Source organism: Cherax quadricarinatus, chromosome 7 (genome assembly GCF_038502225.1).
Source record: "Cherax quadricarinatus isolate ZL_2023a chromosome 7, ASM3850222v1, whole genome shotgun sequence".
Lineage (NCBI taxonomy): Eukaryota > Metazoa > Arthropoda > Malacostraca > Decapoda > Parastacidae > Cherax > Cherax quadricarinatus.
The window spans coordinates 25,307,302-25,332,127 of NC_091298.1; the positions used below are offsets into that span (position 1 = coordinate 25,307,302).

General features: G+C 39.7%; 1 protein-coding gene across 1 annotated transcript in view; it reads left to right on the plus strand.

Annotated features, from left to right (window-relative positions):
- Nucleotides 1–21,722: 21,722 nt before the first annotated feature.
- LOC128687000 (serine-rich adhesin for platelets-like) overlaps nt 21,723–24,826 on the plus strand; it is a 42,503-nt gene continuing 39,399 nt past the window's right edge. Inside the window, exon 1 of the mRNA XM_070082106.1 lies at nt 21,723–21,845. The gene's annotated coding sequence lies outside the window, so the exon portion shown is untranslated. The remainder of the gene's footprint in view (nt 21,846–24,826) is intronic.

Below are 24,826 nucleotides of genomic sequence, written 5' to 3' on the forward strand. Positions count from 1 at the left end.
TACAGTGAAACATAAGTGAACAGTATTTAGATAAGGCTAAAGAGGTCTTTGTGGCATTTATGGATTTGGAAAAGGCGTATGACAGGGTGGATAGGGGGCAATGTGGCAGATGTTGCAAGTGTATGGTGTAGGAGGTAGGTTACTGAAAGCAGTGAAGAGTTTTTACGAGGATAGTGAGGCTCAAGTTAGAGTATGTAGGAAAGAGGGAAATTATTTCCCAGTAAAAGTAGGCCTTAGACAAGGATGTGTGATGTCACCGTGGTTGTTTAATATATTTATAGATGGGGTTGTAAGAGAAGTAAATGCAAGGGTCTTGGCAAGAGGCGTGGAGTTAAAAGATAAAGAATCACACACAAAGTGGGAGTTGTCACAGCTGCTCTTTGCTGATGACACTGTGCTCTTGGGAGATTCTGAAGAGAAGTTGCAGAGATTGGTGGATGAATTTGGTAGGGTGTGCAAAAGATGAAAATTAAAGGTGAATACAGGAAAGAGTAAGGTTATGAGGATAACAAAAAGATTAGGTGATGAAAGATTGAATATCAGATTGGAGGGAGAGAGTATGGAGGAGGTGAATGTATTCAGATATTTGGGAGTGGACGTGTCAGCGGATGGGTCTATGAAAGATGAGGTGAATCATAGAATTGATGAGGGGAAAAGAGTGGTGCACTTAGGAGTCTGTGGAGACAAAGAACTTTGTCCTTGGAGGCAAAGAGGGGAATGTATGAGAGTATAGTTTTACCAACGCTCTTATATGGGTGTGAAGCGTGGGTGATGAATGTTGCAGCGAGGAGAAGGCTGGAGGCAGTGGAGATGTTATGTCTGAGGGCAATGTGTGGTGTGAATATAATGCAGAGAATTCGTAGTTTGGAAGTTAGGAGGAGGTGCGGGATTACCAAAACTGTTGTCCAGAGAGCTGAGGAAGGGTTGCTGAGGTGGTTCGGACATGTAGAGAGAATGGAGCGAAACAGAATGACTTCAAGAGTGTATCAGTCTGTAGTGGAAGGAAGGCGGGGTAGGGGTCGGCCTAGGAAAGGTTGGAGGGAGGGGGTAAAGGAGGTTTTGTGTGCGAGGGGCTTGGACTTCCAGCAGGCATGCATGAGCGTGTTTGATAGGAGTGAATGGAGACAAATGGTTTTTAATACTTGACGTGCTGTTGGAGTGTGAGCAAAGTAACATTTATGAAGGGGTTCAGGGAAACCGGCAGGCCGAACTTGAGTCCTGGAGATGGGAAGTACAGTGCCTGCACTCTGAAGGAGGGGTGTTAATGTTGCAGTTTAAAAACTGTAGTGTAAAGCACCCTTCTGGCAAGACAGTGATGGAGTGAATGATGGTGAAAGTTTTTCTTTTTCGGGCCACCCTGCCTTGGTGGGAGTCGGCCGGTGTGATAATAATAATAAAAATATATATATACATATATACATATATATATATATACATATATATATATATATATATATATATATATATATATATATATATATATATAGTCGATTAAATGAGGGGAAAAATATTTTATTAGTGTAACTCCTTCAGGACTTTTGAAATCGTAATAACACGATTGCGAACAAGGTTAGAGCCCATGGCAAGCAAGTCGTAAAGCGTTAGGCCACGCTGGCGGAAGATTCATCTGTAAAAACTTGCATTTGTGGTTACAGTGGGGCCCAAGGTAACCACTCTATGGTGTATGAATATACCTAGTTAAATGAATCTTATTGTAGCCAGCTCGCCCAGTTAATTACGAGCTGGCCTGGAGTTTACCGACGCACTTGCCATAGGTTCTAACCGCACCCGTACCGTGGTTTAACTCCTACTCCAAATCTAATGATGAGTCCAGAAGTAAATATCGTTTTATTCCGGCCCTAGTAAGGCTTACTTAATTCAGCAGGGACGTCACAGGGGGTGGGAAGATGTGGTGAAAGATATGCGAGAAACAGGTGGGTCCTAACTTGATTACATCAGGTGTGAATGCACAAGAATAATTTATCCATTTAAAAATTATCCATATTTAAAACTTGATGGGGAGACGCTTAATTCTTCGGTATATTATTGATAGTCTCTAAGATGTTTTCTGTTTTATATCAGATTTTTTTTACAGTTTCTTAGTTTCCGAATTTTATATTAAGAAAGCAACTGTTTACTTAAAAAACAAAATGCGGATTTTATAACAAGCTTCATATAATGATTTCAATATTAGATTATAGTATATATAAGAGGTTAGGTAAGCTTTCTATGTTTTTTTTTTTTTGTTACAAAATTTTTAATTTTTACATTAACATACATGACAAAAAATATATCTTTAAATGTATAAGAAAAATTTATATAAAGGACTTAATTTTAAATGAATTCTTACCAATTGGCCAATTTTACCTATTCGGCATGGCGCATATATATATATATATATATATATATATATATATACAAGGAATTCGCGAGAGCATGCGAAATATACACAAACACTGATCTCTGGCTGAAGGAGACTCGAACCTACGAACCTTAGGACAAGGTACGCAGTGCTTTACCAATCTACCTACACTGGACAATACCTTGGCGTGTAGCTTGCGCTACACTTTTGATCCAAGGCGTGAATATAATGGTGTGAATATAATGCAGAGAATTCGTAGTATGGAAGTTAGGAGGAGGTGTGGGATTGCCAAAACTGTTGTCCAGAGGGCTGAGGAAGGGTTGTTGAGGTGGTTTGGACATGTAGAGAGAATGGAACGAAACAGAATGACTTCGAGAGTGTGTAAATTTGTAGTGGAGGGAAGGCGGGGTAGGGGACGGCCTAGGATAGGTTGGAGGGAGGGGGTAAAGGAGGTTTTGTGTGCAAAGGGCTTGGACTTTCAGCAAGCATGCCTGAGCATGTTTGATAGGAGTGACTGGAGATAAATGGTTTGTAATACCTGACGTGCTGTTGGAGTGTGAACAAAATAACATTTATGAAGGGATTCAGGGAAACCAGCAGGCCGGACTTGAGTCCTGGAGATGGGAAGTACAGTGTCTGCACTCTGAAGGAGGGGTGTTAATGTTGCAGTTTTATAAACTGTAGTGTAAAGCACCCTTCTGGCAAGACAGTGATGGAGTGAATGATGGTGAAAGTTTTTCTTTTTTGGGCCACCCTGCCTTGGTGGGAATCGGCCGATGTGTTAATCAAAAAAATTAAAAAATAACCAGCATATTGTTGTTTGAATAAGACAGTCCTTTCCTGAATTGTAAAAAGTATTTCTAGCAGTGTTAAAGGATTTATCAATTAAATATATTGGTTATTTTTGACCATTAGCAGTTCCAGCCTATTTTTATCTTCCGCAACCGGTGTTGCAGTTTTTCATTATTCGGCTGACCTTCGTTCGGTTTACAGCTCCCTCTCCTGGCTCTGGCCCTGGCTTCCTCTACACGCTCTGCCTGGTGTTACCCCTTAGCAAATGAAGCTCCTGCAGTCAGCCATGGGTGCCTCTAGCACGCTCGGCTACCTAACGCATCAATTAATAAGCTAGTCATTTTTTATAGTACAGACAAGTTGGATTGTCCGGTCAAGTCCTACAATCTATACCTTAGCACTTCTGTGACAAGTCTGTCAGTGGCAGCAACTGTGATCATACTGACTCTTTCCACTGCACGAGAAGCTTGTATGGTGCATATAATCTAATATCTCCCTCACAGCAACAGAGTTCATAAACTCAGGATCAGGTGTAATGAATGTTTGTCGATAAGCAAGAACAGACAGGGACTTGAAGTGTGGTCCTGGCATGTAGATTCAATGCTGTACCACTGACCACTGAGCTACGAGGCATACAAGATTTTACTGACAGTACATCTGTGATTTGTCGGAATCAACTGCACCAGTTGTAACCCGACTTGTCTTTTCATATTCCGGGAAATTTTCATGGTAAATCTGTTCTCGTATACTTCGAAGCCATATAGTTCATAAACTCAAGATAATTCGCACTATGGCAGATTTTGCAATTGTATGGAACAAGCAATAGGATATTGATAGCAATATGGAGTATATATTCTGCTAGGCCAGGTCCCTCTGACCCCACCGCCATTTCTGTGACGTAATCATTTGCAATTGTCAACTGCGATCTTTTCCTCTCTATCAGTGATGTAGAATTTAAGCATTAATATTACAGCAGCATAGTCAAACAATTGTTATTTTGTAAAATCTTTGAATTATCCTTCAAATTTGGATCTATATATAGTAATCTTTTTTAAGATTTTTGAGACATTTAATCTCACTGCATGATTTTGCATGCATAGCATTTTGAGATACATTCTTTGTGTCTCGAAATATATTTTATTATATTCGCCAGAATCCTATTCTGGCACTGGTCAATAAGTTGATGGTCCACCAAGGTAAGATTCGTGAAGGTAAGATTCATCAAGGTAAGATTCGAGAAGGTAAGATTCGTGAAGGTAAGATTCGTCAAGGTAAGATTCGTCAAGGTAAGGTTCGTCAAGGTAAGATTCGTCAAGGTAAGATTCGTGAAGGTAATATTCGTCAAGGTAAGATTCGTCAAGGTAAGGTTCGTCAAGGTAAGATTCGTCAAGGTAAGATTCGTCAAGGTAAGATTCGTCAAGGTAAGATTCGTCAAGGTAAGATTCGTCATGAATGAGGACCAGTGTGTCCTAACGAGGGTCTTACGACAAATTTTAAATATAAGCAAAAATGATAATAAGAAAACTGACTTATTAATATTATTTCAAATGAAGCTCAGCATAAAATTGTACGAAGATTAATTATGCAAATTTTTTGGAATGCCATTTTTAATTTACAGTAATACTAATGAAAAACTTATCTTTACTTTGCAGAAATTTACATAATATACAATAGCATAACTTGCCTATTACGCAAAATACAAAACTAACACAAGTGAAGTCATTAGGCACAAATACTATATAATTATGCATGGCGTAAGTTATGATTTCAGATTGTTTTAATCCTCTTTTAGGTTTTAAGAAATAATAATAGGGGTTATTTCAATCAAATAAGATCCATGTACTTTAAATCATTAGAAAAACATACACTAAGGGAGCCATATTAATTAAAAAACATTTAGTATTGTGAGGGAAAAGTTCAATAGATAGGAGCAGCAATATAGTAATGATAGTTTCATTGCCGGCTACTAGTTAAGGTAGGGTAAGTCACGCTCCCGTTTTTCCCGCCTTTTCTCCCCCACCCCTAAAGTGATAGTTTGATTGCCGGCTGCTTGTTAACGTAGGGTCAGTCTAGCTCCTGCTATCCCTTCCCCTCCCTCTCCCCCCCCCTCGAAAGGTGACGTGTGGGGCTCTGGTCAAACAGTAAATCACTCGACTCAGCTCCCAACACTACTGTAAGTACATGCCTGCCTTGTATTCTAGTGGATTTATTGGTTAAAAGCTTCACTTATGACCATTAATAAACTTAGGCCTTTCAGCCTTGCTCTAGGTTGACTGTTGTAATAATCACCACGTCTTTTGAGTATTGTACACTGCCACGGAGAGTGATTATTTAAGCAGTGGGTAACCTGTCTATCTTTTCAGCTTGGATGACAGTGAGGGTCACCTGTCAATCAACGAGAAGAACGGATGGAGAAGGACTAACGTCCTGGAGACGTCCCATTTTGGATCTAATTACCTGTGCACCTGTATGAAATTGCAGGACGTAACCCCACATCATTGCAGCGGTAAAGAACCTGCTTTCCTGTCATCGGGATAATCACGGCGATTCTCTGTGAAGAACTAGCCAGTGGTGATCACCAACACCTGCGACCCCATCCCCACATCAGCAACGGCTACGATTTCAACAACAGTGTCACCAACACCCGACACCCCTGTAGATATTAGCGTTGAGTTCAAATGTTATTTTATTCATTTCATTTTTCATTTTTCTTTCAAATAGGATATACCTTTCATGTTTTATTGTTTTATGTTTGATTTAATAAATAATAAAGTGTTTATCTTTGTGAATTATTATTTCTTTTTCTATTCATTAATTTTCCTGAGGAGGAGCCAGCCTGAGTAATACTGTCTGAAGTTGTTACAGGGCTGAGTAAGGCTTCACAAGTGGCGACCTTGCCAGGATACACTCTACTGAATCAAGATTCAACTACATCTCGAATCTACCATTGAAACTTCAACGCTGCATACCACAGACGGTTACCACCAGCCATGAGTAATCATTCTCTATGGTAGGACTACAGTACAGGTATTTAGAAGATTTGGTGATTGTTATAGTCTCAATTTATTGTAAGTCAAGTCAGGCAGGATATAATATTTAATTCTGCCACCTAATTGTGTGTGAGCTTGAAACACTTTGGAGGATTAGACTCTAGGGACCGGAGATTTTCCAGTGACAACTTGTTTCATTGAGCTCTTTATTATATCAAGGGAACTGTCATAGGACACTCTTGATTTGTTGGTGAGAAGATTGGATGGTCAAGGGACCCCATTCTACTTACTGTTTGCTCAGAGCCGGCATAGAACCCTTCGTTTTCGTTAATACATATTGTTTAATTGAAGCTGGGGTCGAGCCCTCTGGTTTATTTATAGTTTGAGCGGAGCAGTAATTGAACCCTCCATTTTCTTTAATACCCGTTTCATTTCCCCTGATAGTTTAAGTTATTCTTGCAAGCATGGAGGAATACCAGTTTTGGATGAACGCTGGAAGTTAGGAATAACAGGGAAAAATTTAGAATCTTTCATTAGTGCTAAGATCCAGGAAAGACTTGAAAGAGAGAAAATTGAGAGAGAAGAAAGACAGCTAGAAAGGGAAAGAAAAGAGAATAAGTAGAGAGAATCGAAAGAGAAGAGAAAAAGGAGAAAGAGAGAAATCCAAGAAAGACAGAGAGCGAGAAGACCAAAAAGAGCGTGATAGACTTGATCGTGAGGAAAGAGCTAGGGAACGTGAGGAACAAGCTAAGATACGTGAGGAACAGGTTAAATTAAGAGAACTTGAGGAAAGAGCAAAGGATAGAGAAGTTGAGGAAAAAGCTAGAGAACATGAGTTAATAGAGAGAGAAAAGGATCGCGAGCTCGAAAAATCTCGCCTTGAATTAGAGAATAAAAAGTTAACTTTTACTCAACAATTAGAGGAAGGAGTAATGGAAAAACGTGCAGTCAGTGCACATATTCCAACACCTAATTTACCTCCCTTCACAGAGGGGGAAGACATAACTTCATACATTATCAGGTTTGAAAATACCGCTACCCTCTGTGAATGGCCTGCTGACACCTGGGCTACCAGGTTAGGAATGTTATTTTCTGGTACAGCCTTAAATATCTATGCAACTTTGTCGCAGGATATCATATGTAATTATAACCTACTGAAGAAGGCAATCCTTAAAGCATATCAAAAAACCACAATTTCTTACAGGAAAGATTTCAGGTATGCCACCTTACAGCCTGGCCAGAACTTTCAGCAGCTACAGGTAACACTCTTTCGTTTGTTCGACTTTTGGATGGAGAGTTCAGGAATTGATCACAGTTATGAATCTCTTAGAGACTTCATGGTTGCTGACCAGTTCCTGACAGCTCTTCCCCACCAGATACGAACATTCATCAGAGAATGTAACCTGATTAAAGCTGAGGAAGTTGCTGAGGCTGCTGACCTGTATGCTGAGGCTCGCAATTCCTATAAAGACCTAAAGGGATCGAACCCTAAGGGCAAGGGTTCATCAGACCTTAAGAAATCAAAGCCTCTAGTGGAAAGTAAAATGACTTCTTTTATTCCTGTTTGTCATTTGTGTGGTGTTAAGGGACATAAACGTCCAGATTGTCCTTCTAAGAAGGTCCAAAAAGTTGGAAGATGTTTTAAAGACTGTAATGACCAACCACCCTTCTGTTCAGGAACAGTTAATGGACTTAATGTATCTACCATTCTACGAGACACTGGATGCACATGTATAGTCATTTCTGATAAGCTGTTCCCTAACCTTAAAGAAACTCATTCCTCTGCTATACTTTCAGACTACTTGGGCCGTACGGACACTTTTCCTACCATCCGTTGTTACATTAGGTCTAAATGGTTCACAGGTTGGTCTGAAGCCGTGCTAGCTCCCATCACTTCTTGCTCCGTACTAATAGGTAATGTAAAAGGTGCCATTCTTCCTTCGGAGGTTGACCTTTCATCACCAAAGATGGATATAAGTGTTTCAGATCCTCTTCCTGTAGAGTCAGAGAAGCCCCTCGAAAGTTCAGATGAGACAATGTCTCGCGATATTCATGTGGGATTAAAAACCAGTGATGATACTCTCGAAAGCAAGGAAGTAGGATCACAAGTTCTCCTGTTTGATGAAAGTGAAGGTATCACCTCCGATACCATAAATGTCTTGACTAGGGCTCAGACCAAAGCCCAGGCTTCCCCTACTGTCCATCCTTTGATTTTCCCTGACTTTAAGCCTTTAGACATATCGAAGGACTCCTTTGTCAAGTTACAACGTAATTGCCCTTCTCTTCAGAATTGCCATAATGCCGCTAAACAAAATCAAGTTATCCAAAGGAAAAACTTTTCATATAAATTTGAATATATAAAAGGTATCTTGTACAAGTCAGCATTCAAATTAAATTCAGATGAGATTGACTATTCCATCTTAGTTGTTCCAAGTCAATGCAGAGAGGCTGTTCTTAAAATGGCTCATGACCTGCCAGTGGCCGGACATTTCTCGCATCGTAAAACCTTAAATAAAATTAGGGAAACCTATTTTTGGCCAAAAATGTCCTCAGATATCACTACCTATTGTAGATCGTGTAAAGTTTGCCAACTGTCATCCTCCCGAGGTACCAGGCGAGTACCTATGGTCAAAATGCCTATCTTTACGGTACCGTTTGAAAGAGTAGCTATTGACATCGTTGGTCCTTTATCTCCACTTTCATCTGGGGGACATAGATATATATTAACATTAGTTGATTATGCTTCGAGTTTCCCTGAAACCATACCCTTAAAGACCATAACTACTACAGAGGTGGCTGAAGCCCTTTTGTCCATCTTCTCCAGAGTGGGCATCCCTAGAGAAATTTTGTCTGACCGTGGGACACAATTCACATCTGACTTAATGCAACATCTCTACCAACTTCTGGGAGTGAAGCCTCTCTTCACCATACCCTATCATCCCAGCTGTAATGGGAGGATTGAGCGCCAGCATTCGATTCTCAAGTCCATTTTAAGGAAACTTTGCTTCCTTAAACCTAAGGAGTGGCATCGTTACCTACCCTGTGCTTTGTTTGCCATGAGGGAAGTTCCCAGTGACTCTTTGGGGTTTTCACCTTTTGAACTTCTCTATGGTAGACAGGCCAGAGGTCCACTGTCCATCCTTCATGACTTATGGACTAATGAGGAGGTAAATGCTGAGGTTCAGTCTTCTTACCAGTTTCTCCTTGACCTTAGATCCAAACTTGAGACCTCTGACATAGTTTCGAAAAACCTAAGCTTGTCAATGGACCAGTACAAAACCTATTTTGATTCCAAAAGTCAGAGAAGTTTTAAAGTAGGAGATGAAGTTCTGGTACTTTTGCATATCAAGTCAAATAAATTATTAGTAGCATGGAAAGGTCCATATAAAGTATTAAAAATTTGTGGGAAAGTTGACTACCTCATAGAAGTCAAGGGGAAACCTAAGCTTTATCATATCAACATCCTTAAGAAATATTACCGAAGAAATTCGGTTAACTGCCTTAATAACTTTGACTTAGTTTTTCCACACGAACTTGATAAGACAACTGAAGAATGTAAAGTGTGAGTAATTGACACCTCTAACTTAGACTATGATGAAGAACTACAGGACTTGGTGACTCTTGACCACTCGGATGCAACCAACATTAATATTAATGAATCTTTGGATGACCATAAGAGACATGAACTACTTCAATGTGTGAGTAACTTTTCAGACGTCTTTACTGATATTCCAGGTGTTACCTCCACGGTAGTCCATAAGATTGACTTATTGACGGACAATCCTATCAAACGGAAATTATACCCAGTTCCAGTTCACCTTAGGGATGCATTTGACCGAGAGGTAGACAAATTATTAAAACTAAAGATCATTGAACCTTCAGTATCTGCATATTGCTCACCAGTAGTCATGGTTAAGAAGGAGGATAATTCATATAGACTTGCTATTGACTTCAGAGGCCTTAATGCTATAACTCGGTGGGATGCTGAGCCTATGCCCTTAATAGATAGCGATCTACACAAATTTTATGACGCTTCCTTCTTTTCAGAGATTGATATTGCACAGGCATATCATCAAGTAATGTTAGATCCTTCTTCTAAGCAGTACACCGCTTTTCCTACACACCAAGGACTGATGCAGTATAGAATTATGCCCTTCGGTTTGGTAACTGCCTGTGCTACCTACGTGAGACTGATGAGAAAGGTCTTGGGTAATATGCCAAATGTTTCAATTTATTTTGATAACATTTACGTAATGACATCTACGTGGGGCGAACATATCCAAACATTAACATCAGTTTTGCGTAGGTTACGCTCACATGGCCTCACTGCCAAGCCGAAGAAATGCTTCCTTGGGTATAACAAGATTAGATATCTTGGACTGATACTTTCTAATAACTCTCTGCAGCCTCTCCCCAGTAAGATCAAAGCTTTATTAAAATTTAAATTCCCCAAAACCAAGAACCTCATGCGTAGCTTTCTTGGTTCTGTAAATTTTTATGCACGGTTTATCCCGAACCTTACTGATCTTACAGGCATCTTATCCGACTTCCTTAAAAAGTCTGTGAAGGAACCTCTTGAACTTTCCGACGTAGCTCGGGAAAAGTTTAATGAGATTAAAGGTATCTTTTCGAAAGACCCTATACTTAAGATTCCAGATATTAATAAAACATTTTGTTTGAGAACTGATGCCTCCAATACGGGCTTAGGTGCGGTGTTACTACAATACCATGATGGTACTCCCTTCCCTGTATGCTTCCTAAGCCGGAAACTCCTTCCCGCAGAAACAAGATACTCCACAATAGAAAAGGAATGTTTAGCCCTTGTGTGGGGTATCTCCAAACTTAAATTTTATTTGCTGGGAAAAGAATTCATTTTAGAAACGGACCACAAACCTTTGATATACCTAGAAACTTTTAAGGGAACCAACAGTCGCCTCTTGAGGTGGACATTGGCACTCCAGGCTTTTAAGTTCCATATTGTGTATATCAATGGTTCATCCAATTATTTCTCTGACTGGTTAAGTCATGACAGTCAGTAGAAGATTAGTTGCCTTACGCGACTTCCACATGTTAGAACTTTTTCCTCGCCTATTCTTCTTATACTCCTTGACTATAAGTCTTGGTATGGGGGAGTGTGAGGGAAAAGTTCAATAGATAGGAGTAGCAATATAGTAACGATAGTTTCATTGCCGGCTACTAGTTAAGGTAGGGTAAGTCACGCTCCCGTTTTTCCCGCCTTTTCTCCCCCACCCCTAACGTGATAGTTTGACTGCCGGCTGCTTGTTAACGTAGGGTCAGTCTAGCTCCCGCTATCCCTTCCCCTCCCTCTCCCCCCCCCTCGAAAGGTGACGTGTGGGGCTCTGGTCAAACAGTAAATCACTCGACTCAGCTCCCAACACTACTGTAAGTACATGCCTGCCTTGTATTCTAGTGGATTTATTGGTTAAAAGCTTCACTTATGACCAATAATAAACTTAGGCCTTTCAGTCTTGCTCTAGGTTGACTGTTGTAATAATCACCACGTCTTTTGAGTATTGTACACTGCCATGGAGAGTGATTATTTAAGCAGTAGGTATCCTGTCTATCTTTTCAGCTTGGATGACAGTGAGGGTCACCTGTCAATCAACGAGAAGAACGGATGGAGAAGGACTAACGTCCTGGAGACGTCCCATTTTGGATCTAATTACATGTGCACCTGTATGAAATTGCAGGACGTAACCCCACATCATTGCAGCGGTAAAGAACCTGCTTTCCTGTCATCGGGATAATAATCACGGCGATTCTCTGTGAAGAACTAGCCAGTGGTGATCACCAACACCTGCGACCCCCTCCCCCCCCACATCAGCAACGGCTGCGATTTCAACAACAGTGCCACCAACACCCGACACCCCTGTAGATATTAGCGTTGAGTTCAAATGTTATTTTATTCATTTCATTTTTCATTTTTCTTTCAAATAGGATATACCTTTCATGTTTTATTGTTTTATGTTTGATTTAATAAATAATAGTGTTTATCTTTGTGAATTATTTCTTTTTCTATTCATTAATTTTCCTGAGGAGGAGCCAGCCTGAGTAATACTGTCTGAAGTTGTTACAGGGCTGAGTAAGCCTTCACAAGTATAACTGAATCTGTCGTACAATATCCAGTTAAGAACATAAGAACATAAGAACGAAGGAACACTGCAGAAGGCCTACTGGCCCATGTGAGGCAGGTCCAAGTCTCCTACCAGCTTAAGCCAATGCACCCAACCTAGTCAGGTCAGGTCACATTGACTTAAGGGAGGAACACGGCAACCGACCTGGTAGCACAAGCTATCAGGTCCAACTCTCACCCACCCACATCCACTCATGTATTTATCCAACCTATTTTTAAAGCTACACAACGTTCTGGCCTCTATAACTGTACTCGGGAGTTTGTTCCACTCATCCACAACTCTATTACCAAACCAGTACTTTCCTATATCCTTTCTGAATCAGAATTTTTCCAACTTAAAACCATTGCTGCGAGTCCTATCTAGGCTAGATATTTTCAGCACACTATTTACATCCCCTTTATTTATTCCTGTCTTCCATTTATACACCTCAATCATATCCCCCCTAATTCTACGTCTTTCTAGAGAGTGCAGATTCAGGGCCCTTAGTCTATCCTCATAGGGAAGGTTTCTGATACATGGGATCAACTTTGTCATCCTCCTTTGTACATTTTCCAGAGAATTTATATCCATTCTGTAATACGGTGACCAAAACTGTGCAGCATAATCTAAATGAGGCCTAACCAAGGATGTATAGAGTTGAAGAACAACCTGAGGACTCCTATTATTTATGCTTCTTGATATGAAGCCAAGGATTCTATTAGCTTTATTGCGAACACTTATGCACTGTTGTCTTGGTTTCAGATTACTGCTAACCAGAACTCCTAAATCTTTTTCGCAATCCGTAATATTAAGATCTACATTATTTAGCTTATATGTGGCATGGTTATTGTCCTGTCCAACATTTAGAACTTTGCATTTGTCTATATTAAACTGCATCTGCCACTTCTCCGACCACTGCATCAGTCTATTCAAATCTTCCTGGAGTGCTCGAATGTCCTCGTCAGTATGAATTCGACGGCCTATTTTGGTGTCATCGGCAAACTTGCCGATGTCGCTCTTTATGCCCTCATCTATGTCGTTTATGTAGATTGTGAACAGCAGGGGGCCCAACACCGACCCCTGTGGAACACCGCTCGTGACGCTTCCCCACTCTGATTTCTCCCCATTTATGCAAACTCTCTGCTGCCTATTTGTCAACCATGCCTCTATCCAGGAAAAAATTTCTCCTCCTATTCCATGTGCTTTAATTTTCCTCAATAGTCTCTGATGTGGGACCCTGTCAAAAGCCTTACTGAAGTCCATATACACAATATCATATTCATATTCATAGGAGATAGTTAAATAACTCACTTGCTTTCCTTAATTAAGACAATCAAACCATCATGACCACAACTCCATTAGCAACTCAATCATGACGGAAACTCAGGAGATGGAATGATCTGCATATTTTGACTCCGTTCTGGGATCCTCTTCAGTATAGGAAGAGTATCCTATCTGCTGAAGAGTATCCTATCTGCTGAAGAGTAACCCCAGAAGGGGATTATTGAGCACTGATAAGTGTTCAATTACACTTTATTCACCACAACTAATAATCACCACCATGACCATTTTCATCACTGATATCATCACCGTCATCATTAGTTGTTTCTTTACCTCTAGTTAGAACTAACAAGATATTTACATTTTATAGAAGTTTTTCACCTGTTTTTCACCGTCAACACCTGCACGACTCACCTGAATACCTGGGACACTGTACAAACATTGGATGTTGGTAATATTCGGAATTTTTTTTTAAAGATGAAGAAATTTCTAAATAAATATGTATGATTATTTTAATATTTAGAGTGAAGTTGTTCAGCTGTTTAAAAACATCGATCAGCTGGGTTACCCTCGTCTGTGTGTGAGCGTTATTTTGATGAAAATATATTTTTCTAAGTAATGTTTCAACTTCTTTGTCCACTAAACGGTGGGCTACCAATTAGTCTTTCATAAAAATAATGGAGTACATATATGACTTAAAAGAGGAATATTATTGATTTAGCTGGTTAATGGAGTTTAAAGCCTATCGTCTGCACTACACTGAGGCAGCACGATATTCTTTTCACCACCAGACAAGAATACTTAATATCTAAAATAAGAATTAAAGTGAACTATCATTATTTATGCTTAGAGACAAATACACCTCTCGGTTTATACTCCCTAACTAGGAATGGTAATCACTGAACTTAACTACCAATGGGAGAGGGGCATTAGGGACCTTACTAGCATTGGAAGAATACCAATATACACTTAACAGAAGGTAAACTACAATTAGATCACTATTATAATGTAAACTAACAATGGTAGAGTACCGTTACGAACGTAAGTATTGGAAATACGCTATGAATTTGCAATGGTAGAATAGCAAAGAATATTATGCCCTTCAGTAACGAAGGAAGTGTACTATAATGCCCTAACAAACCACTAGCAGCTAACAACTGGGTATTACTATTATGGTGCTAGGTTATTTTTTATTTGAATTTAAAAATACGTACACATGTTTAGTGAAATTATTGTAACACAAAATTACTAAAAGTGAATTGATGTAGATATATATAATGTTCATAAATTAATGCAATGTTATAGAATGTCACGTGACTGAACAAACGAGCTGTGGTTCGTGCGTTGGATTGCATGTGACCAGCAGTGACAGCCTGGTTGATCAGGCCCTGATCCACCGTGAGGCCTGGTGAAGGACTTGGCCGCGGGGGCGTTGACCCTTGGAACACCCTCCAGGTAGACTCCTACCTACCTAGACTTTAGGTAAACTTCAGGTAGAGGTACAGAATGTTCGGAAATTGATTCAGAATTAAAGAAAGATCAGAAACTGACACAGAAATACATAAGAAAACAGAAGCTCATATTTAAGAACGAATTATTTGCTAACACGAAGGCTTTCATTAGTTCTTATTATTCTTTCTCTGTTAAGTAAACTTATTAAGCAGACTGTTTGGTGCCGGGTAGCACTGAGTTCGGCGTATCACACGGTGTTTGGTGCCGGGTAGCACTGAGTCTGGCCCATTACACGGTGCTTGGTGCCTGGCAGAGCTGAATTCGGCGCATCACACGATGTTTGGTGCCGGGTAGCACTGAGTTCGGCCCATCACACGGTGTTTGGTGCCGGGTAGCACTGAGTCCGGCCCATCACACGGTGTTTGGTGCCGGGTAGCACTGAGTTCAGCCTACCTCAATATTCGGTAGCGGGCAGCACAGAGTCCAACCCACTTAACACTGTTTGTTGCTAGGCAGCAGTCACTTCAGCTCACCACACGGTTTTTGCTAGAAAGTAACGGCCATGCAGCCCACCACACGCTGTTTAGTTTGGGTGGCAGACAGGTCTGCGTACCACATGCTGGGTGGAGCTAGACAACAGTCAATTTACCAGTCACAAGCTGTTTGGAGCTTGTTTGTCGTCACTGCTGTCCACCACACTCTGTCTGGTGCTACTACCCATCCTCGCAAAATCTATGTGGATTTCTAAGTTAGATAATGACTTTTAAGGCTTATTACACAATCAGCCATTTGCCTGTCTTAGCAACAGCGAAATACTGTCTGCTTTTAAGGGGATGGACAAGGGGCCTAGTAGCAGTTAGTTTAGGTACCCCCAAAAATTTTCTACACAATAAGTGTCAGGGGCCCAAGACTATTCAACAGCCTTCCACCAAGTATAAGCGGAGTTACCAATAAACAGATACCTGAAGTCAATACCCGATTAGCCGGGCTGTGGTTCGTACCTTGGACTACCTGCGGCCAACAGTAACAGCCAGGTTAATCAGGCCCTGTTCCACCGGGAGGCCTAGTCAAAGTCTGGGACGCGGGGTTGTTGACCCCCGCTACACCCTCCAGGTAGACTCCTACCTATCTAGCGCGCATACATGACGTCACGGGGATCAGTGAGTATAATCCACCACATGCTGTAACTGTGTTTACATTCCTCCCATGCATATCCGTGATGACATACCCATGATGTCTACGTCATCTTAAGCTTAATATATACAATTTATTTACTCACAGAAGTGTAAACAAGATGTCTATTGCTATATATTCTACGCTATAAATTATTAACTATGTCTTAAATATTTCAAGAAATATTGCAATGCTCTGCTCATAAGTTGATAATAGATCGAAGCTTCTTCTAATATTGGTTCAACTTAATTTATATGGGTTCAACTTAATTTGAACCTCATGAAACATTAAAGGCTTCAAATTTTCATTAAAATGAGTACAGATGTCTTAAGAAGCGGTATTACTGTGTTAGGTAACTTTTGAGGTGTCTCCTGACACGGGAAACTGGGTTACACGGTTACTCGCTCAGTGATTAAGCAATTACTGGAGCACAGGAGCTGAGTATCAAGCAAATGTTGTACTGGAACTGGGAGTTAGTGATTAATCAACCGCTGGCAATATCGTTTTCCGTGTCACATATTTATTTGTTCAACAGAATCCATATTCAGCAGTGTCCCCACAACCTAGACTGTGTACTCAAGCAGGTCCTCACAAGTGTCTTGAGGAAAGTATATGCCTCTTAATGCTGAGTCATCCACCACCCCTCTGCTCTTGACTCCATCATCCCCCTCTGACCCCATCACCTTCCCTCTGACCCCATCACCCTTCCTCTGACCCCATCACCCTCCCTCTGACCCCATCACCCTTCCTCTGACCCCATCACCCTCCCTCTGACCCTATCACCCTCCCTCTGGCCCCATCACCCTCTCTCTGAACTCGTCACCCTTCCTCTCACCCCATCACCCTTCTTCTGACCCCATCATCGTCTCTGACCCGGTCATCGTCTCTCTGACCCGGTCACCGTCTCTCTGACCCGGTCACCGTCTCTCTGACCCCCCATCACCGTCTCTCTGACCCCATCACCGTCTCTCTGACCCCATCACCGTCTCTCTGACCCCACCACATACCCATCTGACCTTCAATTTTATCTTCTTAATTAATGTAGAAATATTAATAGCGCAGTAGCATCTTAGACAGTTATAAGAACATAAGAACATAAGAAAGCAGAAACAATGCAGCAGGCCTGTTGGCCCATACTAGGCAGGCCCTTCACAAACCATCCCACTAACAGAATATTTGCCCAACCCAATTTTTCAATGGTCCCCGAGCAGTAAGCTTTGATAATTCTATTCGCTCATGTGCAAATCTTACTCAAATCAAATCGTGTGTGTGGGGAAGTAATATATTTTGTAATAAAACTGTAATTAATCACTAATTGTAGAGCCTTTTATAGTGATATTTTTAAGTTTTTAATCTCACGTATGTTTATACATGCGTACCCTTTAGAAATATATTTTCTATATCACGAATTGACAGTCATTTACCGATATATTTTATTTTGAAAAAGTTACGTGAAAAAATTACTTATCTAAAATTATCTAAAAGGCTCAAGACCATAAAATTTTACGAAGTTTATAATACTATATATCTGCAAATTCATACAGTATTGTACGAGTTCATAATTATACACTCATACAGCAGCTAGAAACTCAGCTCTCATCGAGCCCCGAAGGGGTGGGGATTAGTGTCGAGTTTCCTCCACAGGAGTTCACGACTCGCCGACTTGCAGCGCCCCCGTCGTTGGACATCGACCCCAGGCTGTGACTGCAGCCAATCATTCCTCGTCAGGGATCTTCCTTTGGGTGCCAGAGATGAGTCATCATCTGAATAAGACCAGTGTCAGGACACTGTCCTTACGAGTGTAATAACAATACACTCGTATTACATTACTCGAGCTACATGTTCAGATTAGTTTTCGGAGCCATAGAAAGGCACGTACAAGTTGTTTGCTCATTTGTTATGGGCATCTATGTTGAAGTGAAAAAAACAATAAGACCGAAAATTCTGTCTCATATTCATTAACAGGCACCGAATGCATGAACTTGGATAATTTTATGTAATTAATGTACTTACGTGAGTTCATTACTTAAAGAATAGCAGTTCAAAGAGGTAAAATATCAAAACACATTACACATAATATTATTACACATAATACTTACATAACATTAACTGTTTATATAAGAAACTATTTATTACCACAGTTTGTTAGATATACACAATTTCTAACACACTGCGGCAGGATCAGGGCTTCAGAGACCACGCTTTAGACACTACAGGAAGCTTCTCAAGAGTTGTGGACTACTCTCCTGTAGATACAAGTTGGGATAACAAAAGAGATGCAGTTCCAAAAATGGCTAGCCTTCGATGTACAGCTGCGTGAGGATTTCACTAAAGAAATTAAGAAAAAATGACTGGAAAAGTAAATGTGTTCGTATAAAATATAGTCAAATTATTATTGCGTATTAACTGAACTTACACATGTATTTTTCCACTGATTACTTGTTTACGTTTGTGTTGCATACCTTTACCCCTCAAGGAAGGTTCCTTGACGCTGGTGAGGGGCTCTTGATTCAGGGAATTGGATCTGTGCTCCAGTTTCCTGAATTAAGCCTGAATGCCTTCCACATCCCCCCCACAGGCGCTGTATAATCCTACGGGTTTAGCGCTTCCCCTTGATTATAATAATAATAATGCATACCTTTAATACCAGGATCGTCCAGACTCATGTTTACCGGAGCTAGCAAAAAACTAGGAACTGAGTTAAACTAGCAATCCTCATGAAACGACCTATTAAAAGGTTGTGAATGTTGAAACATGGTTTCATCTTTATGTTTGGCTGCAGGCAACGAGTCTAAGCTTATGGTCTCGCCTCTTTGTTGGCCTCTATGGGCTCTCTTCTATGGGAGCCTAATGTACCTCGTCTGTCTCTACCACTGAAGAAATATTTCCTAACTTGCCTCTAATGTCATCAGGTTCAGTTTCTTAAGCTTCCTTCATAGGACATGCTCATTATTATAATTATGGGGCAGTCCTAATCCCGTTGGGATTATACAGCGCCTTTTCGGGTTATGGAAGAACATTCAGGCTCAATTCAGGGAACTGGAGCACAGATCCAATTCCCTAGATCAAGAACCCCTCACCAGCGTCAAGGAGCCTCCTTTGAGGGGACATGTCCCTTATCTCAGAGACTTGACTCGTTACGAACCTTTGCACTTTCCAAAATTCATCGACATGTTTGACCAGGTGTGTCGTCGAAGTATGAGGCACCTTACGGAACGTTTGTAGCTGCATTGCAGCGGGTTTCGGCAATTATTAGGGCCATTCCAACAGCTTTGATCGTAGGGCACCTGTATACTTGTGTTGAGTATTTGAATCTCATCTAATGAGGCTTTCTTGTATTATGAAAAATTTTGGAAGGTAGGACGAAGAAAAAACTTGGCAACCAAGTTTTCCTTCGGGGATACCAAGTTAAACACAATAATATAAATAAAACCAGATGTGTTTCAGTTGCTGCGTGAGCTTACAAACTAATTAAACACTAATATCCTAATTTCTTCAATAAAAATGGCAAATTAGGACATACACAGTCCAAAACTTATTCAACCCTTCCACTAACAAGCATCAGATTTTAAACCAAACTGAAAGGAATACTCCGATTATCTCAGAGGGATCAATATCCTAAAATACACAAGAACATTAGGACTGAAGCCGCTCAGAATTGGCCTTATCAAGTTTTCAACGTTAAAGTGTGAAGCCAATTGGTTGAAGCTCATGTTTCTAGTTTATTCCATCAAAAAGGCAAATTGGCACTAATACAGGCCAAAATAAAATCAATATTTTTTTTTCTAAGTAAGATTTAACAGCATTTAAGAGTTGGGTAAATAAGCACGCAAGTAATTTGATTTATGAAGAGTTTATGTACATTAAGTACAATTTTTTTACAATGGTTTTGAGGACATAAAAGTTATGTGCACACTGATTTAGATATAACCTAGAGTATCCTAATAAAGCCAAACACTGATTTATTTCTGATCCGAAGAGAGTCTCCAGTTATTTCACAGAAACCAATTTGGTTAGCAAAATCATGGCGGAGCTATCATTGAGGAAAATACATCAACACTAAAGGTTGAAAGTCAACCAGAAAAACCATTCTCCAGTTATTGCACATAATCCAACAAACTCAGCACCTACACAGCATAAAGCCAATGATTTTTTCAGGCATTTTATAATATGAATCAGCTATTGGAGATTGACATTGTTCACAATGGTTGAATTTTAATCATGGGAAAGCGCTACACTAGCAGGGATTATATACCCCCTCTATTATGTGATGCACTCAGATTCGATCCAAGCAAGGGGGGATAAGTTCCCTTTCTTGGAGCAAGAGCTCCACACCAACATCAAGAAATAAATAAGTAAAATAATACTATACCATTTAGAGATTAAATATGGTATAATGGCATCTACACATTCCATTAAAAATACCAATCTCTTTTTCAGGAGGATACAGGATCTATGGTTTTCCAGGTAATACACTGAAATAAAATCAGGAAATAGCCTATACAACATTGTCCGTTTGGCATCCACGCGTGCAAATATTCCAAGGAATCTTGTCGTAGATACCATACACCAAAGGTAAAAATTTAAACGAAAATTTTGAAGACGCGAAGAATGTTGCTGAAAATGTTCCGAAAATAGGAAATAATTTTTTTTTTACTATTTTCGGTTTTCTTTTCTCATCGGTATTCTATTCCAAATTCTCTTTAATGCTATAACAAAACAAATATTTTGTTTTCTTAAGAAAGTTTAGCTTTATGAAACTGATTTAAAAATTAGCAAGTTGGCACCAACTTAACCAACTTCCTGTGGAATAGAAAACATTTTAATTAGATCAAAGCATGGGAAAGAATTGTCCAGTTCCTCGGATCAAGAGCCCATCACCAGCATCAAGGCAAAAAAATGCAATGAAAATAATACTATACTTTTCGAGATAAAGAGTGGTAATATGGCATTAACACATTTATTTAAATATATGAACTTTCTACTGAGTAGGATACATTAATTGATGAGCAACAGTTATTTATCTTAATTCCAAAAATCTTCGCCTATACAGTAGGTTTCTTCAATCTAATACCATTACACAACACCCACCAAAAGACACAGTCCACCTGAACACAATCCACATGAATCCCACCCACCTGTACACCCCCACCTTGGAACATTATCCACCTCAGAACACCACCCACTGCTGAGAAAAGTTCAGCAACCCCATTGTCTAAATTCAGAGTGTTAAAAGATTAATAACGTGAATCAATTTCCAAAGAACTTCAATATAAGAAATCACCGTAATGACCTTGAATATCCCAAACTTAAATGTGGTGTTGTGATGATGCAAACACTTGCACAGCGCTTGTTTAACTGCGCTGCAAGACGGCTTATTCCTCTCAGTCTGATGTCATTACCAGCATTGAATTAACTTCGTATCACCTGTTTACTCTGGTCGAATTAGGAGAGGTATACGTGTATTTTATGAGCAGGTGTTGTGGCTATTTGGTATCTAGCCTCGTCGAGGTCCCGCAAGGTGTTACATATGGCCTGGTGGCCACAGGTGATATAGTATAGCTCTTGCATCTCTCGTGCGTTGCCTCACTTCTCGTTGAACTTGCCGGTGGTCCTGGTAGTACCTGGGGAGTATCTTGTATACTTCTTTCTCTCCTCCAGGTGAGAGTCGTGGTCTGAGAGCAACGCCACAGTGAAATGAAAGTTTTTGATACTGATATAATCACTGGAGCTCAGAGTTCAGCTGCATATATTGCAGATATTTTGACGAGTGCAGTTTTATACTGAGTAGAATTTTTATAGAGAAATTTTATTATTTTCTTGTGTTTTGTCGAGTTAAATGTTTTGGGGGAATGCTTATAAGACCGCTAGACTTACCTAAATTGTTTACTACTCTCTGGCATGTCCTAGCTCATGACGGAAGCATTCCCTGAAGCTTGAGGTTATTAGTGTTTTAACGTATGCAAGTCAAGCAAAAACAACACCAGTCACATGTCATGATTTTTACAACCCCACGTCACAATTTTTACAAGGAGATAACTGTTCGTCTAGACTCCAAAACCGTATTTGAAAGAGATAAATCAATATAAAAATCACATCTACGCCAACATTCCTTTGGAAAACACATTTATCATTTTATGAGGTCAAAATATCGGTAATAAAATTTTATGTCGAGAGAATGTTATTTAAATTTTTTGATGGATGTTTGCACATATATCATAATGTAAATAGGTGTGCAATAGAACCATGTTATATATTATGTAAAAGCTTAGAGTCCTTGAGATGAACGAAATGAAAGGAAGATAAACGAGATAAAAAAGGGGATGAAAAATGGTGGAGAGAGCAAAACAGAGTAATTTAATTCTATAGCCAAATTATTTGGGCGACGCTCAAAGAAAAAGCAAAATAACCCCAATGTTCTTTTAAGGTTAGTCACCATGGTGTACACTGTAACTGGAGATACAACAATTTACCTTTTTATTCACTTCAGACGCAACACATTCCGGTGATATACTCTTTAACTCAAGAAGTAACGACTTACCCTAGTATCCACTGTGTGAGAAATTATGTGGGTGAATTTCATAGTTTCAGTCCTGAATTAACATCTTACACACACAACTGGGTAGAACTATAGCACATCTAAAACAGATTATACTTACTGATATAGTTGTATCTCGGAGACAGGTGGGGCCTTAGTAAAAGTGGGTTACTACATTGTCCATCCTTCAATGCCCACTTTCTCAGCTTCCATACTCACACACCTTAAATTATGTGAACGAATAGTTCTTGAATTCTCATTAAACGAAATATTTCAAGCCAGTGACACTGGCAGCATTAAAAGTTGACCATATATGATTAAGGAAAAAATAATGTGAACTTGACGACTAAAGATTTGTTTGTACTATAAAATTTTATGCATTATACAAAAAGAATATATCTTACCAAATATCGGTCTTGATGATATATCCTAACGCTTCCCTAGCGGGTTGGTAAATTAATATTGGCCAATAGTGAGATTTAATTCACAATGGGAGGCGTGATTTACATATTTGATGATACATGTGGTGGGCAAAGTAGATTCTCCTTCAACAGCTCACGTTTTTTTCATTCGTATCATTCATATTTTGATTGTTTCACTTTGTATCTGAACCCTTCTAAATACAAGTTAAATTCAATTATATAGGATACTATATTTGCCGTTACTTTATCTATCGGCTTAGGTTAAATGAGATTAATTCTCCAGAAATTCCTGGTACGATCTGTATTACTCTCCTTCACACTTTTGTCTACCAATACATCTTTTCAGTTTATTTAATAACACTTCAAGGTGTGCATATTTTCATTATTGAAATAATATTAATTTCCTCTAAATTACAACATTTTTACTTTACTTATTCATCTCCTTACAGAATATAAGGGAATAAGAGAGAATATTAGGTCTCACGTCACAGAACATTTTTTAAGTTACTGAAGATACACGTCTACATAATTTCAGATAAACATTATTATTCCCATCAATTCTTACACACAAATTCCAGGAAAATTATGAATATTTTCCACACTGTAACTCAAGATGCAACGAGTTACTACGGTATGCACTAATTCAAGATGCACGAATTACAATGGTATCCATTGTAACTAAAGATGCAATAAGATTATTGTAGCATGCAGTGTCATGCGCACACACACACACACACACACACACACACACACACACACACACACACACACACACACACACACACACACACACACACACTCAGAAGTGTCCCTGTTTGCAGATGACGTGAAGTTAATGAGGAGAATTAAACCAGACGCGGACCAGACAGGTCTACGAAGAGACCTGGACAGGCTGGATGTGTGGTCCAGAAACTGGCTCCTAGAATTTAACCCCGCCAAATGCAAAGTCATGAAGATCGGAGGAGGGCAAAGAAGACTGCAGACAGATTATAGGCTAGGTGGCCAAAGGCTGCAAACCTTGGTCTGGGTTTGAATTCTACCAGTTCCTGGAATTATTTACAACCGTGTTACAATCAGCTCTTTTAAATGAGTTTAATAGGTTTGTTAGGTTCATGAAATCTTTGTAACACGGTTGTAAATAATTTCAGGGACTGGTAGAACTCGAACCCAGACCAAGCCAGTGCCAAAACTAGAATTTGTGGTCACAACCAGTCCCATGGTGCCCTCTCTGTTAAACAGAAATATTACTAGTTAGATCAATATTGCTAACCCTGTGCCCTCTAGAGGTTAGAGCACCAGTCTTCTAGTTTCAAGATTGGCTTGCCTTGGCTTTGAATCCTGCCCGATAACTGAATAGATATATTTGTTAGTTTGAATCATTATCATGACTTGTCTCTCGACACCCGAAATATATTTCTCATTGAAGATGAGTGAGACACACATGGAATACACATGTGCAATTGAACATCTGTAAGGGACATATTCAGCTGTTGCACATGTGTATTACACATTTACTTACTGGTAATGCACACCATTAACAAAGATCTTTCCCCACGTATGGTGACCTTGTAATCAAAACTGCTTCCAAAATTTTACAATATGAGGTACTAGTGACATAGAATTATATTGCATGGAGCTCTAAACCAGAGTGGGTGTGATACAGACGTAATATTCCTTCTGCT